Consider the following 20,924-nt stretch of genomic DNA (forward strand, 5'->3'; position numbering starts at 1 on the left):
GAAGGCCTTTCAGTATCCCAGTATATACTAAAAAAATAAAAAATAAAAAAGCAAGAGAAGTGGGAGGATGGGGAGTCCTGCCTCTTTAGGGGATATCTCCTCAGCTGCCTGGCTACAATAAGGATGAAGATCGCATGGACAGAGAAAAGCTTTCCAAGCATGCAGTTACTGGGTCTTTGTGTATTAACACAGACCAGCAAAAATGGACTCATACCCTGCTTACACTACATCTCACTTTACTATTCAACAAAATTCCAGGAATCGCATTTCTATTTCGCACTGACCTTTACAATTTAGTTCACTAAGAAAACTACAGAGGAAATAAAGTCTTTTGGCTTCCAATTTGGACTCCAGCAATGATAATCCTATCCTTTTGGTGAGGAGACATCAGCAAAGTTAAAATTCAGAAAGACATCTCATTTTTTGTTCAGATGTTTTTCAAAGGGCATGTAACTAAAAGAGGTTCTATAATGAAGTTAATGGTTCAATGTTTTATTAAGCACTTCATATATGAAAAGATAACACAGGTTCATAATCGCAGATCTCACATGTCAGTACACTTTCAAAATAGTAAATGCTCAGGGTGTGTATCCTAACTATTTTCCTCACTGCCATAACTTAACCAACTAAAGTAAACTTAGCAAAAGAAGCTGTAGAGAAGCTGTCATAGTTTAACTAAATTTGATTGATAATTCATTGTGCAATTATCTATGAAGACACAGTTAGCATAAGATACCACTTCCTTTGAGGTTCTAAACAAAGAGAAGGCTCATTCTCCAGTATTAAGATTAGAAACAGAAATGTTGAGAGCCAGGCACAGTGGCCTGCCTGTAGTCCCAGCTACTCAGGAGGCTGAGGCGGGAGGATCATTTAGGACCAGGAGTAAGAGGCTACAGTGTGCTATGACAGCACCTGTGAGGAGCCACTGCACTCCAGCCTAGGCAACACAGTGAGACCTCAGCTTCAAGAAAAAATAAAAATAAAAAAATAGAAATGTTGAACTGCTTTAAAAAATACATATACAAAGTTCATATATCTTCAATTCTAGAAATTTTCTTTTCAAAATCTAACTCTAAGATTTTCTGCATGTGTACAGCTGCCTTTATGCAGAGCTACATTAGAATTCGGTTATAAGACAAATTAGACTACAAATGCATTTTAATAATTAAAGTTTATACTGAAGGTTATCTATATTTTCATTAACTAGAAGTTTTGCTTACAACACTACTGTAAGAATTATTAAATCCCATCTTTTCAGTTGAAATGGGTATGAAAGTATAGAATCACAGATTTTTAAGAGTCCTGGGAGATAAACTTATAAAATGAATGTCTGACTACATGAAAAGGGCGGAAAAAAAAGACTCCGAGAAATTAAGTAACCTGCTGAAGGTCACACAGCTAAGTTTCCTTTATAATGACAGTAGAGAATAAAAAGCCAAACTCATTTACAGTTTGCAACCTCATTTTTACTGGGTCATGGTTTGCAAATGAATAAATCTTCTACTAGTCCCAAAAGGCCACTAAATTTTATGGAGATCACACTGACTTGTGAAATAAAATGGTATTTCAGTGAAAACAAAGGCATACAATAAACATAAAGAATGTCAGCTAACTTTATTTGGCAAATAAAAGAAGTAAATGTTATGCACTTTCTTGAAAACAGGACAAAGAAAACTATACACATAACCATAGCCTATAGATCTACAGATGTCCTGTGCTATTACTGGTTTGTTTTTTTTTTAAGTATCACTGGGTCATTGTTAAAGAAACAAATTCATATAGTAGAAAGGATATATATTTTTTATAAAATATAAAGTATCAGCACAGAAGGATATAAGATAGAAAGTACCTTCCATCATCTAATCTTTTTCTCCCAAAAGTAACCAATGTCAAGTTTCTTATGCATCTTTCCAGAAATTTTCTACACATATACATACTTTAACAACTTTTTAACATTTTAACAACTTAAAAAAAAAATTGCTTCTAAAATTAATCATAATGATTGTTTTAAAATTACCTAAAATGTCAGACCAGTATAGGTTTAAGAAAGGAAAATAAAATTTCTAAAATTTATGGGTCATTCACAATTATGAAAGCATTATGATGAAGATTATTGAATACAAGTTATAAAACAGACAAAAATAAATGTACCAAAGTGTTAACAATTCCATCTGCAGAGATCATTTTTAGCATTTATTTTCATACAATGATGCCAATTAATATATACATATATATACATATTAGAAACGATGATGTCACTTCTGATAAATTAATCTATAAATTTACAACTATTTCTCAATCTACTCAATCTACTCCATCTGCATTCCCCACATTTCCTTTCAATTACATATTAAGTTTGTTCCAATTCCATAATCACTCCTTTATAAGCAAAATTAGGTCAAGTCATACACTAACAAGAACATTCCAAGACCTGATGAAAAAAATTAAACAAAAATTAACACACTACACATATAATCTTCAGTAAATATGTCCTAACAGATCTAAATCCAAAATACCAGTTTTAAATATGCATACACCAACTTACTAAAGGGGTTAAAAAAGACTATGGCACTGAATATGAATCTCAACAACTCACAGTACTTGAGATGCATCTCAGTATGAGAGCAAAAGTATGAACTTTAACATCAGACTTGAGCTAGAATCCCAGGTCTACCACCAAGCTTACTTCCCTAACATGTAAAATGGTATTCTTAACAAGCCTAGCATTTAGCAGACATTCAACAAAGGGTAACAATTATTATTATTACTATTTTAAAAGAGAGCTTTCAGGCTTTAAGAAATGTAAGTACTTCCTATATTGTAATACTTTATAATTAAAATTACCCACAAAGTAGAGTTTGTAGTATAATTGAAAAACGTTTAAGTATATTGCCTCAATTTACAAATGTATACACATGTAATGATACAGTCAAATTTTCAGAAATATAAAAACACAGCACTGGACCTAATATATGACCTTAATTACAATATCAAAAATATCACCTGAGAACACTTCTTCACTTTTCCATTTGGCCTTGTGAAACAACTCATACCTTAACCCACAAAGACAGGAGGGCAAACCTTCAGGTTCTCTTACAATGGATCCTAAATACAACATATGTGTGTATATTGGCTATTATGGACCATTTAATTGCCTTCCAACGCTTAAGCTGTCATTATTAAGGACAGTGATGCACAAAGGTTCTAATGAAAAGAACAATCTGTGAGAAGCAGTTCCTTCCCTCACTGCTTATCTAGCAAAATTCATTGATTTTAAATGCAGTTAACATTTATCATGCTTTAAGTGCCATCCTTACAATTACAACTCACAAACCTCTAACTACAACCCAGATTGTTCTTCTAAGTGACCAAATGTCTTATTGTCTACTAATCTTGTCCTCCTGAATGTGCCACACTCAAATATAACCATAATCTATGACATTCCCCTAATGTACTTCCCTCCTTCTGCTGCTCACTGTTAGTATAATGGCATCATCATCTGTCCAGAAGCCCAATGAAGCGCAGCACTCAACCTTAACTTCTCCTATTCCCCCCTCCACCATACATCTATCATCTATGTTTCATAAATATAACTATATATATAATAGGAAAAGGCCACTACTGTAGCATAAAGTTATATTAATTAAGCTTCTCGAATTGGTTGTTAATTTTGTCAACTAAACCACTGCCTCAAAATATGCTACCTAAGTCCTATTTCAATGCCCCAGCTAAGAGTTAGGTGAGTAGCATAAAAAAAAGGGGAAAGTTACACAATCTAAAATCTGAAGCCCAATTAGAACATGCACCTATGCTATAAAAACTAAAGGCTAGGCTGGGCGCGGTGGCTCACGCCTGCAATCCTAGCACTCTGGGAGGCCGAGGAGGGTGGATCATTTGAGCTCAGGAGTTCAAGACCAGCCTGAGCAAGAGCGAGATCCTGTCTCTACTAAAAATAGAAAGAAATTATATGGACAGCTAAAAATATATATTTAGAAAAAATTAGCCAGGCATGGTGGCACACACCTGTAGTCCCAGTCCCAGCTACTCGGGAGGTTGAGGCAGGAGGATTGCTTGAGCCCAGGAGTTTGAGATTGCTGTGAGCTAGGGTGACGCCATGGCACTCTAGCCAGGGCAACAGAGTGAGATTGTGTCTCAAAAAAAAAAAAAAAAAAAAAAAAAACCAAAACAACTAAAGGCTAATTGCTCCATCTCAATCTGCTCCAGGGAGGAAGGGAGATGCTGGAGAAAAGGAGAAAGAGAGGTGCTCCCCTGGAGAAAAGAGCCTCTAGGCACTGGCATGGCACTGAGGGAAGAATGATAAAAGTAAACACAGCAATAATTGCAGCCATCTACCGAGCACTCCCTGCAAGCTAGTCTCCAAGCTCAGCATGCACATCCATCCACTTGACATTTAAGACTCAAAACAACTGTCAGGTAGGTGCTATTATTAAACCCATTTTACAAATTAGGAAACTAAGCAACAGATAGGTTAGGTGGTTTTCCCAAGGTCACACAGCTAGTGAGAGTGAGAGCAGAGAACTCAACCCAGGTTGCCCAAGCTCCAGTCTCAAAGAAGCCTATTGACACCTTTATAGAGAAAATAGAGATGCTCTATTTTCCCCCAGGAATGAATTCATGTATTTATAAACAATAAGCTTTAGGACTAGAGAGAAGCTTAAACAATGCTATATTTCAACTTGAAAGGATAAAGAATTTAGATGAGCTCTCAATATAGTACACTACATTACATTCATACCACACTAACCCTCAGATGGACATTTTCCAAGATACGGAAATTCCTTTATACCAAAGAATAAATTGTAATTACTAAACAAAAACAAAATCATGTAAACACAAGCAAGAAGCCCAATAATTTCTATCCTCCCATACACTGGGAAACCAAAAAACTAAATAACTAATTCAAACCATATAACTTATTTTTCTATTGAGTTACTATGAGTTACACGGTAGAAGGTGAGAGAAAAGGAGAATGGCAATTTTTTTGCATGTCATAAGTTAATTGGAAAATTAGTTATAAATTTAAACTTGGTGCTTATTAAACATTTTATTTAATATGCTTTCATACAGTTAATATTTTAATACTTTGGAGAGTTAGCACACAGACACAGAACAAATTTCCTGCTAGTTCAAATAATACATTTTTTTCACTTTGGGCTAATTCAGGTTCAGCTGTGATTCAATTACTATAGTCCAGGCCAATAATATTGAGCACTTTCATGTAAGAAAATAACACAATTTAAACGTGTGAAAAACTTCTTTCCAGCACATTTAACACATCAGCTGGGGGCTTAGTCTGCCAGTTTGCATTACACATGTGGATGATGTGTAACTGCACTTATACTAGTGGCAATGCTAAATTTCAAACAACAACAGATTTAGATAAGGCCGGAATCATATCAACTGTGGAAGATATTAGGTTGGTGCAAAAGTAATTGCAGTTTTAGCACTGTTGAAATTTGCTGTTTGCTATCGGAATACATTTTTAAATAAATGTGGTTATGTTATACATCATTTTAATGCACATTTCTCGATTTTTTTTTTTTGCTAATGACCTATTACTTGCTGTTTATTTTAGACTATGGAAATGATGTCAGACAAAAATCAAATTCAAGGGATTTTCTTTTTTTTTCTTCGAAACAGAGTCTCGCTTTGTTGCCCGGGCTAGAATGCTGTGGCATCAGCCTAGCTCACAGCACCCTCACACTCTTGGGCTCAAGCGATTCTTCAGCCTCAGCCACCACCTCCCCAGTAGCTAAGACTACAAGCACTTGCCACCATGCCTGGCTAATTTTTTTTCTATTTTTAGTTGCCCGGCTAATTTCTTTCTATTTTTAGTACAGACGGGGTCTTGCTCTTGCTGAGGCTGGTCTCCAACCCCTGACTTCAAGCTATCTTCCTGCCTCAGCCTCCCAGAGTGCTAGGATTACAGGCTAGAGTGAGCCACCATGCCCAGCCTCAAGTGATTTTCTTAATCAAGTTCAAAATGGGTTGTAAAGCAGAGGAGACAACTCACATCGACCATGCATTTGGCCCAGGAACCACTAATGAATGTGCAGTGCAGGGGTGGTTCAAGAAGTTTTGCAGAGGAGATGAGAGCCTTGAAGATGAGGAGAACAGTGGCTGGCCATCGGAAATTGACAACGACCAACTAAAAGCAATCATAGAAGCTGATCCTCTTACAACTACACGAGAAGTTGCCAAAGAACTCAATGTGGACCATTCTATGGTCGTTTGGCATTTGAAGCAAATTGGAAAGGTGAAAAAGTGGATGCCTCATGAGCTGACCGAAAATCAAAAAAAACCATTTTGAAGTGTCATCTTCTCTTCTTGTACGCAACAATGAACCATTTCTTGATCAGACTGTGATGTGCAACGAAAAGTGGATTTTATACAACAGCCGGCAATGACCAGCTCAGTGGTTGGATCGAGAAGCTCCAAAGCACTTCCCAAGGCCAAACTTGCACCAAAAAACGTCACTGTTCGGTGGTCTGATCCACTATAGCTTTCTGAATCCCAGCAAAACCATTACATTTGAGAAGTATGCTCAGCAAATCAATCAGATGCACCAACAACTGCAACGACTGCAGCCACCATTGGTCAACAGAAAGGGCCCAATTCTTCTCCATTACAATGCCTGATTGCAAGTGACACAACCAATGCTTCAAAAGTTGAACGAATTGGGCTACGAAGTTTTGCCTCGGCCACTATACTTACCTGACCTCTCGACAACCCACTACCATTTCAAGCATCTCGACAACTTTTTGCAAGAAAAATGCTTCCCCAACCAGCAGGATGCAGAAAATGCTTTCCAAGAATTCGTCCAATCCTGAAGAATGGATTTTTACGCTGCAGGAATAAACACACTTATTTCTCCTTGGAAACAATGTGTTGATTGTAATGGTTCCTATTTTGATTAATAAAGATGTGTCTGAACCTAGTTATAATGATTTAAAACTCACGGTCCAAAACTGCAATTACTTTCGCACCAACCCAAATAGAGACTTACAAGTCACACTGCACAGTTAGAAAATGAATGCAAATGTAAAAGTAATATAATCCAATCCTAATTAAAAACAAAAGCCTCTGGAAACTGCTGTTCCATTTGATGGCCAGGATTTCCTCTTATGTCTTCATTACCCTCAACATTCTCTCTTAATGGTAAATTATCAAAATAGTTAAAGGTTCTAAGACATCTACCTAGTCTCAAAGGATCTGTAATTTTTTTCATCTGCCCTAGTCCACAATGACTCTGGGACAGTGGTAGTCTTAAATAATAGAAAATAAGACAGTGCGTGGAAGAAAGAATCAATCAAAAAAGAAGGAATTAATACCTTGGGCACCTAAACTAAAGTAGATCACAGCATTTAGGACAAAAATTTTGATTAAAATTTACTGGCATTAAGGTTAAAAAAAAAAAGGAAAGGGGAGAAAACTTAAACTGCACTGGACAATGTTCTACTTTAAACAGCAGAAATACTTATCTGCAGAAAAATTTCTTCCTAGATTATAATCAAGCAAAATTCTGCCCCATAGGTCCTAGGAAAACCACAGCAACACTATTCAATGGTATTAATCCCAGTGATGATAAAGAGCAAGTGTTAAATGGAAGGAATTTCTATGATATGGAATTGCTATGGTACACATAGCTTTTCTGATGGTCTAGGGATCAATTTAGGGATTGGTAATACATTATATTGTCTTCCTCAGATACCTCAAGTATTATATACCTCTTCCTCTAATTCAAAGTGTATTACAAAGCTTTCAACAAATGTGTTTCATTTGGCGCACACATTCAAACTGCTGTCCAAGAACCTGTAGCAAAGATGTACTATTGCTTATTACTTGGGCACAACTGGCTTCCACAGTAGGGAGCCAGCAAAGCCAATACTGTCTTATGGAAATTTAAAGCGTAGGCTTTATTTTGATTCTATAGAAGGCCAACTCACTGAGGCACGAACAGAGTGGGCAGTCACACGGCCTTCTTGGGATAGAAGTCAGAAGCCTTCAGGGAACTGTAAGAAGCCTGGAGGAAGTGAGAATTCTTCAGAATTTTGAAATCTTTTCAAACTGTCCCACCCAAGATGGCTGATCTCTCAGTGTGTTGGCTTTTAAATTTTTCTGTGCAGTCTTTCTTAAAGGAAGCACAAAAGTGGCATTTATTTTGGCCTGCCAACAAAGTATATTCCTAGATAGTTAAACACTGTAATTGTTTTAATAAGATTAAGAATAACCATTTTAAACTGGTCAAACTAAAGGCCTTCATTTTTGTGAAAACAAACAAACAAAAAAGCTCCTTTTCTCACTTATTAACCAAAAAAGTGGGGAGGTTAATATTTCAATCATGATTTTCTGTTACTACAGTGTTTTCTGATTGTCCTTCTTTAATACCAGGTAGATCTAAAATCATCTCCAGATCAATAAACTGTTTCAATATATCCAGGTTAAAAATTAAGTTTCACAAGTCCTCGTCCAAAGTGACCCTACTCCCCACATTACCAAAAAATGTATATAGGCAATATCAGCTTCTACAATGGTATGAACTGGGAGGCAAGAAATTTATTTTAAATTATATATCCACTAAAAACCGTTGATGTCTCAATAACTCAATAACTTTGTACTCATTACAATGCTAATGTGTAAAAAAGATCAAATCTGGCTTATTCATATGGAGCATATGAGATATAAAGCACAGCTTTTAGAAGAGACAGAGAATACAATAATATAGTCACCTTAGGATAAAGAACGAGATAACACAACAGCTCTTCATACCTACAGAAGTGAGATCTTGGTCAATAAAAATTTCTGTAACTAACTTAGTTGGAGTTTATTTAATAGTATCAAAGCTCTAAAATTAATATATAATAGCTCATCACCACACGTTAACACAGTTAAGCAATTTTCAAAAGTTAGACTTGATCTTTTTTACACATTGGCATTATAATGAATACAAAGTAACTCAGTAATCAGTGGCTTTAAGTGGATATATAATGAAAATAAATTTCTGGATTTGCTGAGACTTCCTAGTGACCTCATCTCAAACTACACTGGCCTTAAACTACCTCAAATATGTGTATATTGGACCACTTCAGAGACTTTCCACTTACTCTTTCCTCTGCCTGAAACACCCTACCCCCAGATTCTCAGATATTCCTATAACTTAAATCCACACTGCCTTCATCTCTCTGCTCAAATTTCCCCTTAAAAGAGCAGCCTTCATTGACCACCCTACATAAAGTAACAACTCTTCCCAACTTTCAATCACTCTCTGTATCCTGACACCCTGCATTATTTTTCCACATAGCACTTACCACCGTCTAACATCGTATGTATGGGTACTATCTTTCTACCCCAATACAAGATAAGTTTTGTGGAAAAATGGCTTGTTTTTATTTACTGCTATATCCTCAGCTCTTAATACAATGTCTGATACAAAGCAGGCATTAAATAAACGATTGTTAAATAAATGAAAAGATGAGTTAATTCCTTAACCCCACCTATGCATAAGGCCACCTGGCTTCTTAGTAATAATATGCTAAGACTCTGGGTTTCAAACAGCAAGTCTCATAAACAATTTGCCATACAGGTAGCATCATACATTGTACTATCAGGCACCAGTATTCAAGATATTATCCCAGCTCCTCCAGAACAGAATGTGAGAAAAGTACATATAATACAATTAAAAAAGAAGTAATATGTGTGAAGAAAGACATCATCTATGTTAAATATGAATGTCTTATATAATTCATTCTACTAGATCTACCAGTATAGGAAAAAAAATATTTCTTCCTACATTTAAAATGTACTCATGAAAATAAATTTTTATTAAAAGCTTGAACATTGTCAATCATATAACTTTGCTTTGGTCATTAAAAAGCTCAGATCCTAAACTGCAACCCACATCAGCAACCATCCAGGTTTTTTGACATTCATTTCTATTATATACAATACTCATGTTCTATCTGGCTGGTTGCTTATTTTTTAATCCCTATCCTTATTTTCCCTTTGCCTTGATTTCCTAATCTAATTTTTTCACCAAGTATTTCAAGTATTTTTATAATCCTTCTTGGAATGATTATAACTTTGAATGTTTCTTGGAATGAAATTTGACACACGTGCTCGCTTCAGCAGCATGTATACTAAAATTGGAATGATACAGAGAAGATAGCATGGCCCCTGCACAAGGATGACACGCAAATTCGTGAAGCATTCCATATTTTTCACCACTGCATTCTACCCAAGGCGACAGAGCGAGACTCTGTATCAAAAAAAAAAAAAAAAAAAGAAAAGAAAAAGAAATTTGACACAGATCAATTAATTCGAAAGGTTACTGTTAGACTTCTGTTTCTGCTTAGGAAAAAGAAAGCTGCAAAGACCATCACATTCATTCTAAAAGGAGGAAAGGCCAGATAACCTAAAACATCATAAATTGTCTTTAGCTAATCAGAAAGCTGAACTTGCAAAGAAACCAAATGAACTCAATTCCAAAGAGGGACAAGATTCTCCAATGAAGGACAGAATACACATGGCAAATGAAGAGAGAAAGAGATGGTTGTAATACAGAGAGTAACAAGAAAATCTGCTAAAAGTTTAATAAGTTCCTAAAAGCTAAGCACGGGCTGGCATAACAGTCTCAAATGGGTGCCCTAGACACATCGTTCTTACATCATGTTCACTTGCAAACTCTTTATTATAGGTCTCCACATAAGCAAAACTTTTACTACCTCTCTCACAGGTGCTCATGAGAAAGCCTGGATTCACAGCAGAAGACTGGACAGAGTCCCACGTGATGAACAGGAGTGCAGGAAGTGGAGCACCACAGCTGGGAACAGAACAAAGCCACACCTGATTCCCCAGGTCCTTTCTCCTATGAAGCAAAGGCCTTAGGCCACTAGAGAAAGGGAAGTAACCCTTTTCTCTCCCAGGACACTAGCAAAAATCTATTGCTGCCAAGATAAGGAAATAACAAACCTCTCAACCCCTGTGAGAAAAAGTAGAAAACCATCTTGGGCCTAAGATCCCTCACTGATACGCCAAGCAGAGGTCTGCTACCACTGGACAAGGGGTAGGAAACTCCCACCTGAGAACAGCCACAAATATGAGACAAATTGACTTTGACTGTCTCATGGAGGAGAGGAGGAAACACTAGAAAAGCCACATCTCTGAGGCCCAGGTGCGCAGGATCTACATAAAACTGGGGCTGGATCAGGGTAACTCCTCCAACCACAATCCTAGCACCTAGTAACAAACAATAGGATTCTACCACTGGAGGTAAATTAGCCACCACTACAGGACTTTGAAGCCTGTGGAACACTAGAAATGATAACAAAATCCCAAACTATCTCAATACCCCACACTGTAGCCCAAAATAAGAAGTATGCCCATTTCCAAGTATAAATATTATTTATCTCAGTCTGCACTGTTATTCTACACAATGTTCAACACAATCAAAACCTAGGAGACACACACAAAAGAAGAAAACCTGTAGTGAAAAGAAAAAGCAATTAATAAAACTAGACGCAGCAATGACCCAGATGCTAGAACTATCAAGACAGGGAATTTTTTTTTTAATTATTATGATTGACATGTTAAACGACTTAGTGGAAAAAAGATGGACAACATACACGAACAGATGGGTAATTTCAGCAGGCAGACAGTAATTTTTAAAGTTAAATACAAATGCTAGAAATAAAAAATACACTGTCAGTTGACGGGCCGCAGCTGATAAAAGAAACAATGAACTTGAAGATACATGGAGAATACATCAATAGAAATTATCCAATTGAAACATGGGGGGGAAAAGCATTCACTGATGAGGAAAAGTTTCAAGTGGTCTAACATACATACAACTGGAGTTGCAGAAGGAAGGAAAAAAACAACTATGACAAAAGAAATACTTGAAGAGATAATGGCCTAGAATTTTCCAGAAATAATGAAAGATATCAAACCACAGATCTTAGCAGTTTAGAGAAATCCCAAGCAGGGTAAATATAAAACCAACCAAAAACACACATCCCCGGACACATCAAAGTCAAACAGCTTAAAGGCAGCCGGGGGGAACAAAAGAAATATTATATACATACTCAAGTACAAAGATAAGAATTGCAACATTACAACAGACCTTGTCAGAAGCTACACAAGCCAGAAGAAAATGACTTTTTTAACTACTTCAAAATAATGAAAAGAATGAAACAAAAATCTGTCAACCTAAAATTTTATATGCAGAAAAAATATTTTTAAAAAATGAAAGCCATATAAAGGTCACTATCATCAATATAAACAATGTTCACACCAAACTAAAGACAAATATATTTAGATATTTTTACTTAAAACTCAATAAGCACAGTAAAAAGTGATTTTGCCCCTAACTGAGATTAAAAAACTGAAAGGCTCAGATATTCTCCTTAACATTCAAAAGAAAGTTTATCATCTTATCTTCCTCAGCCTCTCAAAGTGCTAAGAATACAGGCATGAGCCACCATGCCCAGCCCCTCCATTCTTAATGGTGCCTGTGATACTGGTTTGGAGTATTACTGCCACTTATAGAAGAGTAAAGATGAGGGAAACATAGTCCTAATCTTCTGCCCTTGTCCTACCTTTCAGAGTGTTGAAAATCTAAAAGGAGCAGCTTCTAGCTTACACATTCCACTTACTGCCAGTACCTCCAACAACTGAAAAAAGAGGCTAATAATAGACTAGGCTTTCAGGCAACTGAAAGGCCACAACTACTAAGATTTGAAAACTATCTGATAATGCTGATCAGAGAGCACCCAGGATGACTGAAGGCACTTTATATATGGTAGTCCTCCCAATTATCCTAATAACATAAGCACTATTCTCATTCATATATATATATATATATAGATCAATGTCATCACATACAGACCTTAAAATGTATTGAGAGATTTCCACTGTGGATTTCAATCTCTATGCTTCATGCCTACTAACAGTAAACAGCCCATATTTAATAAAATCTCACATAAAAATTTTATTTCACTAGCAAAATAATTTTAAGTTATCTGGTTCCTGTCCTTTGTAAGATTAAAATCTTAAGAGTTCAAACTATTGGCCAGTAACACTCAGATTAGCTTTCAAACCACACATTGCTATTTCTCAGTCATGAAATAGTATAGGTTATTAAGTATGAAATGTCCAATTTCCTTAAGTACTAAGTTTGACAGCTGATATCTTAAACATTTCACTTTGACACTTCTTTTTTATGTTTATTGTGAAGGTACATCTTCAGTCTTTCAAATGCACTGTTTGGTCTGTGATTACCTTTCAAATTTTTTTTTAGAGCAATTTTTGTGAAACCATGGATAAGTTAAAAATTCGAGTTATTTTCAAATACAAGTTCTGTCATGGAACCAATGCAGCATAGACAGCTCAAAAAATCAACGAAATGTTTGTGAAGGATGTGGCTAATGAACGCACAGTACATGGATGGGTTGAGAAGTTCTGATCTGGTGATCTTAACCTTGAAAATGAGCCACTGTGGGCAACATGACACCAAGGTGGTGGCTAATGAGCTGAAAGCTGTAGTGGGAACAAATCCATCGCAACAAATGAGTGAATTGGCATCAAGGTTTGACATCATTATTCCAACAATACTGGACCATTTGAAACAAACTGGCAAGGTAAAGAAGCTGGATAGATGGGTACCACGTGAATTAAATGAGCATCAAAAGAGAAATTGTCTTGAAGCTTGCCTTTCTTTGCTATCACGACATAAGGTGAACCAATTCTACACCGTATTGTTACGTGTGATGAAAAATGGATTCTGACAATCACAAGTGTGCAACACAACAGCATATACATTAAAATTGGAACGATACAGAGAAGATTAGCATGGCCCCAAAAAATTTAAAAAAAATAAAAATAAAAGAAACACAGTCCAGGCCAGGCGTGGTGGCTCACGCCTGTAATCCTAGCACTCTGGGAGGCCGAGGCGGGTGGATTACTCGAGGTCAGGAGTTCAATACCAGCCTGAGCAAGAGATCCCGTCTCTACTAAAAATAGAAAGAAATGATTTGGACAGCTAAAAATATTTATAGAAAAAAATTAGCCGGGCATGGTGGCACATGCCTGTAGTCCCAGCTACTCGGGAGGCTGAGGCAGAAGGATTGCTTAAATCCAGGAGTTTGAGGTTGCTGTGAGTTTGAAGTTGCTGTGAGCTAGGCTGATGCCATGGCACTCTAGCCGGGGAAACAGAGCAAGACTCTGTCTAAAAAAATAAAATAAAATAAAAAAGCCACAACAACAAAAAAAAAAAAACATAGTTCTTGCCTTAAGTAGAGAGTTTAATTTTTAAAAAAATAGATAAATAAAATCACAATACAGTGCCCAAATGCCTGAACAAAGTTAGCCATAGCTATTAGTAGAACAACTAACCCAGGTGGGAAGAAGTAGAAGGCATCATCATACTGGATAGGTATTCTCTACCATCTATCTAGCTCTGCTTCTTCATCCTTTCCCTTGTCTTCAATTCTGCTAATTCTTACCCTCTCTGAAAGCAAATAGGAAAGCAGTATTTAATATACTACGGAACGACACTGTTGAATAGGTAGACTATAGTCAAATGGGGCTACTGAACACTTGAAATTCCGCTAGTGCAAGGTAAGATGTGCTTTAAGTGTAAAATACACCCTGGAATGTGAAGACAGTACAAAGAAAGAATGTAAAATACAGTACCTCATTAATAATTTTTATACAATCATATCTTAAAATAATATTTTGGATATATTAGGTTAAATACATATTATTAAAATTTTATTTCTCCTCTTTCTTTTTACTTTTTAAAGTAGCTACTAGAAAATCTAAAATTACATGAGTGATTCACACTGTATTTCTATTACACTCCATCAACTATGAAAAATTAAAACTGGGCCAGGGCATGGTGGCTTCTGCCTATAAGACCAGCACTTTGGGGGGTCAAGGCAGGTGGATCACTTGAAGCCAGGAGTTTGATACCCTGTCTAATTAAAAAAAAAAATTTTTTTTTAATTAGCCAAGAGTGGTGGTACATGCCTGTAGTCCCAGCTACTTGGGAGGCTGAAGTTGGAGACCAGGAGTTCGAGGCTGCAGTGAGCTAGGATTGTGCCACTGCACTTCAGCCTAGGTGACAGTGCAAAACCCTGTCTAAAAAATAAAAAAATATTAAAACTGTGTACATTATACACCTCAGAAATATTCAATAACTTTAGTCGAATGTGAATTCTAGATTCAAACTTCAAAAATAAATATTAACTAAAGAAATATATAACTAAATCCAACTTTAATTTTTTTAAAAAGCAAACATTAAAGACCTCTGTTGTCAGAATTCTAACAACCTGGGGCACATGTTTATGGTTTGACAATGACGTTCATTAACCCAACAAATTAAAACCACAAAACTCTACTTTCCTGGATTAATTAATATGCAGTAAAATTGTTCCTCCTCCCATTATACTGAATTACACTAGAAATAGCCCAGTGTACCACAGTTTATCATAATCAGACCACCACATCAAAATCTAAGCTCTTTTTCTAAAAATTCCAGAGGAATAAACTTTAAAACATCCTGAAAACAACATGTTTACTGATTAGTGCGATCCATTTAAATTACCTGTTTCTTTAAAGAATCTGTCCCCTGGGGCTAAAAGTCTAAAAGAGAACCTCTTACTCTTCAATGTCTAGAGAGAAGCCATAAGTTAACTCAGAAGGTACATAAATCACACTGACCTAAGTACTTCAAGAGTGACCTGAAGGAAAATGAGGACCAGAGTAAGAACAAAAAATGCACAAGTTCACTCTAACCAAAAAAGAGAGAATTCCTAAAGTCCTTCTTCCCCAAACCAAGGAGTTTTACAAGGCTGAAAGCTTCTGAACAGATGAACCAAAGAGACTATGAATTGATCTTATCAAGGCCAGGAAGAACTAAGCATTCCCTCATCACTTTAAGAACCTAGATAAAGGTCAGGCCTAAAGATGCTATGGAGAACTTTTACTCATCTACTCAATATTCATATGTATACAAAAGTCTCAAAGCCTTGGAAACTGGACCCAAAAATCTCTGTAATCTATTATCAATAAGTCACAAAACCAAAGTAGTCTCCTTGCCAGTACTTTTTAACACAAAATTTTATTTCAGGGCTAGATGTGGCCTTAGGAAAAAAACAGAAAATTACAGTGTTGACCTCAAACACTTATAAATAACAGCTGCTATAGCTTGAACGTCCTCCCCTACACTCATGTTAAAATTCAATAGCCAGCCAGGTGCTGTGGCTCATGCCTGAAATCCCAGTACTTTGGGAAGCCGAGGCAGGAGAATCACTTGAGGCCAGGGAGTTTAAAACCAGCCTGGGCAACATAATGAGACCCTCATCTCTACAAAAACTTGTTTAAAAATTAGCCAGGGGCGTAGTGGTGCACGCCTGTAGACCTAGCCTGTAGTCCTAGCTACTCAGGAGGCTGAGGCAGGAGGAACCCTTGAACCTAGGAGTTTGAGGCTGAAGTGAGTGATGATCACACCACTGTACTCCAGCCTGGGCAACAGAGCAAGATCCTGTCTCTCTAGAAAAATAAATAAATGAATAAAATTTAAAAACATACATATATGTTAAAAAGATAGACAGATAGATAGATAGACAGACAATGCTGGTCTGGAATGTCCCCTGATTCTGGAGGTACCTGAATGGCCTAAATTCATACTTTTTCCCTAATAGGATGATTGTTCTGAGAGAGGAAAGGTGGGAAAAAAAGTATTTAAAATGTGCTCCAATTACAACAATTAAAGCAAAAGAGTTCATCTGCATCTCTGCCTCTAATATCAATTATATTTAAATTTCTTCTGATAATTCTTTTTTTTTTTTTTTTTTTTGAGACAGAGTCTCACTCTGTTGCCCGGGCTAGAGTGAGTGCCGTGGCGTCAGCCTAGCTCACAGCAACCTCAAACTCCTGGGCTTAAGCGATCCTACTGCCTCAGCCTCCCGAGTAGCTGGGACTACAGGCATGCACCACCATGCCCGGCTAATTTTTTGTATATATATATATATATATTTTAGTTGTCCATATAATTTCTTTCTATTTTTAGTAGAGACGGGGTCTCACTCTTGCTCAGGCTGGTCTTGAACTCCTGACCTCGAGCGATCCACCCGCCTCGGCCTCCCAGAGTGCTAGGATTACAGGTGTGAGCCACCGCGCCCGGCCTGATAATTCTTTTTTGCTAAGATTTGTTTGGTTACCAACTCCCTTCTCCCCACATATTTCCCTACTGTCCCAAAATAAACTCCTTAGTAACAAAAAGGGCCACTGCTTATTTCTATAAAGATGGAAAACGGGATATGGGATTATTTCTGCCCTAATCATAAAGGTCAAAAAGGAGCTTGGAGTTAATTTACTCTCTTTAATCAATTTTACAGAGGAAGAGACTGAGCACAAAGAAGTAAAATAACCCCACAGAGAAAAACAGATGTTAAAAGCAGACCAAGCAAGTGAGGGAAAAGAAAAGGAAGGATGCACAAAAAGCCAACAAAGTTTAGTGTTTTTCAAAGGACTATGAAATCTTACCTAAAATATCAAAATAGTATACATGTAAAAGAGAGTGATAAGCATCAGTGAAAGGTCAAGAAACTAGTCTAAGCTAGATACTAAAGTTCTTTCTTGTATAAAAGTCCTTAAATTTTTCCTGAAAAATTCTATTTTTAAATTTTTTTTCCAGTTTACTTTTCTCTCCATAACATAATCACATAATTATTTATTCCCAGTAGTCAGGATCTACTTATTCCCATTAGTCAAAATAGATTTCAAAAGGCCACAAATACAAGTGACTTACAACTACAAGCAGAAATATTTACTATTTTCAGTGGAAAGAGAATTTCAATGGGAAGGTCAAAATATAAACACTCAAAGTGGAACGAAGGGGAGAGAAATAATTTGCCTCTCTAATGTGAACAAAAACACTTCTGTCATCCTGACATTATTAGAATAAAAACTAAATTAGAAGTGTTAAGAGATTAATTATGAATTTATAGAATATGCAAAATAATTTTTTTAATTTATTTTTTTATTTCAGCTTATTATGGGGGGTACAAAAGTTTAGGTTATGTATATTGCCCATGCCCCCCCACCCGAAATAATTTTAAGTTCTCTTATTATGACTTCCCTATGGGTAAAGGCAAATTCAATATGATAAATCCTAAGATTTTTCAAAACAGAAAAGACAAACAGGTATTGTTTTGACATTTTAGTTCATATGGCTTGAGGTACTCTCAGCTTCAAATTCTTAGGCAAATATTGAGTTTTGTTTTTCTTTTCTTTTTTTGTGACAAGCTCTTGCCATTGCCCAGGCTGATCTCCAACTCCTGGCCTCAAGCGACTCTCTCACCCTAGCCTCCCAAAGTGCTGGGATTATAGGTATGAGCCACGTGCTTGGTCCATATTACCTGATTTCTTATATCAAAAGCTTTTAAATTTGATCCATTATGAAAGCAAAACATACCAAAACTAAAGCTGAATCTTCTTTCAATTAAATATGCCAAATGAAATGAGAAATTTTCTGAAAATACAAAAGGGAAACAAATTAATGGTCTACACCATAAAAATTATAAAAATTTTAATTTTCCTACATATATTTTTATCTTCCATCATGTTAATTTCTAGAATTCATTTCAATATTTGTATCTAGTTAAACACATGTTAAATAATGGAAAATTGTATTTCAAAAATACGAGCTTTGGCCGGGCGTGGTGGCTCACACCTGTAATCCTAGCACTCTTGGGAGGCCAGCTGGGGAGGATTGCATGAGCTCAGGAGTTCGAGACTAGCCTGAGCAACAGAAAGATCCTGTCTCTAATAAATTGGAAAAATTAGCCAGGTGTTGTGGTGTGTGCCTGTAGTCCCAGCTACTGGGGGGTAGGGGGGTGCTGAGGAAGGAAGATACCTTGAGCCCAGGAGTTTGAGGTTGCTGTGAGCTATGATGAGGCCATGGCACTCTACTCAGTGCAACAGAATGAGACTCTGTCTCAAAAAAAAAAAAAAAAAAAAAAAAAGAAAGAAAAGTAGCTTTTTTTTTTTTTTTTAAATCACACCAGAAGTAAAACAGTAATTTTACAGTAATAAACTTGGGGTGGGGAAAGCAAACAGCTGAAAAATCTCTTGTGAAAATTTATCCTACATTTATTTCAATTATTTCTTGAATTCATCACTAGAGATTTTAACTTTCTTCGACACGTATCTAATAAAGACTTTACTGATAAATTAACAAGTATCATAAAGTTAAATAAAATATACTATTAAAATATAATTCTGTTACTTGGTTTATGACTCAATTATACTATTTAAAGTTCTTTTATGTGGGTGTGTAGGCTGGTATAAGAAGCACTTAGCCTAGCTAGACTGTATCTCAAGAAAGCTACATCATTCACAATTTTCCTTCTCAACAGCTAGCAAATATAAAACAGGTTTGTTTTAATGAATTCATGTTTAACTGCTTCATGAAAGTATTTGCCCAAAAAGATAAAAGCTAATTCAAAAAGAAGCTGTTCATCTTAATAGGTATATTTCTCTTAAAACTCCAGAGTATATATAGTGGAGTGAAGAACTATGCAAACAGTAGATACTTAAACAACTTAATTTTAAAACATAAATTGCCATTGATTAAGCACCCACTTTATGCCCATCATTCTGCTGGGCACATCCTTATTTAATAATAAATCCTATATGCTAAAGGCTGCTAATTGCCTCCCAATTTCTGCTTCTACCCTCTTTCTTTCATAAAAGTAAAAGCAGTATATGAATCTTCTGGCAAGTGCACTTTAGGGGAGAAGGCTCCTCCTCCTCCTCATTCCTGCTAACTAAAATGCAAACTCATTAGCTAGAAGTGAAGCAGCCCTCTTGGGGTATGCTCAAAGGACAAAAGCTAGAATCCCTGACCCCTCTGAGTGCCACAATGGCTCAAGTAACATGCTAGTTAGTGGAAGATATCAGATGAAAATCAAGGGGTCTCTCCACTATACACTAAAGAATGTGTTAATACATTCAATTCTGTAACACTTAAGTTTTTAAAATATTAGGCAGGACTACAATATTTCTAATAATCCTTAGTAATAACATACTTTTTAGAAGCCAGGACCATGTCTTACTCATTTGCACAAAATCCTACAAACAATAAACTTTGCTGAATTAAGAAAGTTCGAATCAAACCAGGCACAGTGGCAAAAGTCTGTAATCACAGCTACATAGGAGGCTGAGGCAGGCGGATCCTTTGAGCCCAGGTGTTCAAGACCAGCCTGTGCAACATAGTGAGACCCTATCTCAAGCGGAAAAAAAAAAAAAAAAACCAAGAAAGAAAGAAAAGAGCTGGGCTCAGTGGCTCAAGCCTGTAATCCTAGCACTTTGGGAGGCCAAGACAGAAGGACTGCTTGAGGCCAGGAGTTTGAGATCAGCTTGAACAAGAGTGAGATCCCATCTCTACAAAAAACAGAGAACATTGGTGGGGCGTAGCGGCACACACCTGCAGTCCCAGCTACTTGAGAGGCTGGGAGGAAGGAGGATCACTTGAGCCCAGGGGTTTCAGGTTGCAGTGAGCTATGATGATGCCACTGCACTCTAGCCTGGGCAACACAACAAGACCCTGTCTCAGAAAAAAAAACAAGGAAGAAAGAAAGTTCCTGTCATAATGGGAAAGAAAATAGCTAAAAGCTGTCAGTGCTTGTTGATTTGTTAATTTGACTAGATAACAGGTAATAAAATATTTCAAGTTTTAATTAGTACCATGCAAAGCTTAAAGATATTTCCCCTACTTTGTTATAAAAAGGATTTAAAGTAGCTAATTAGAATACAGTAAATAAAGCAAAATAATATAAAGTAAAATTAAGTAGGAAAAAAAACAATAAAAATCTGAATGGAACCAGGAAACAAACCATTTA

General features: G+C 36.4%; 1 protein-coding gene, 1 non-coding gene and 1 pseudogene across 16 annotated transcripts in view; 2 read left to right on the forward strand and 1 right to left on the reverse strand.

Annotated features, from left to right (window-relative positions):
* Positions 1 to 20,924, reverse strand: part of EIF4G3 (eukaryotic translation initiation factor 4 gamma 3) — a 315,623-nt gene that overhangs the window by 262,373 nt on the left and 32,326 nt on the right. The gene's annotated exons all lie outside the window — the stretch shown is intronic.
* Positions 10,134 to 10,239, forward strand: LOC138391028 (U6 spliceosomal RNA). The gene has a single exon (XR_011234671.1). It is a non-coding gene; the product is annotated as a U6 spliceosomal RNA (small nuclear RNA).
* On the forward strand, positions 13,814 to 13,874 carry LOC138391111 (U6 spliceosomal RNA; annotated as a pseudogene).

Source organism: Eulemur rufifrons, chromosome 8, assembly GCF_041146395.1.
Source record: "Eulemur rufifrons isolate Redbay chromosome 8, OSU_ERuf_1, whole genome shotgun sequence".
In the NCBI taxonomy this organism is placed as follows: domain Eukaryota; kingdom Metazoa; phylum Chordata; class Mammalia; order Primates; family Lemuridae; genus Eulemur; species Eulemur rufifrons.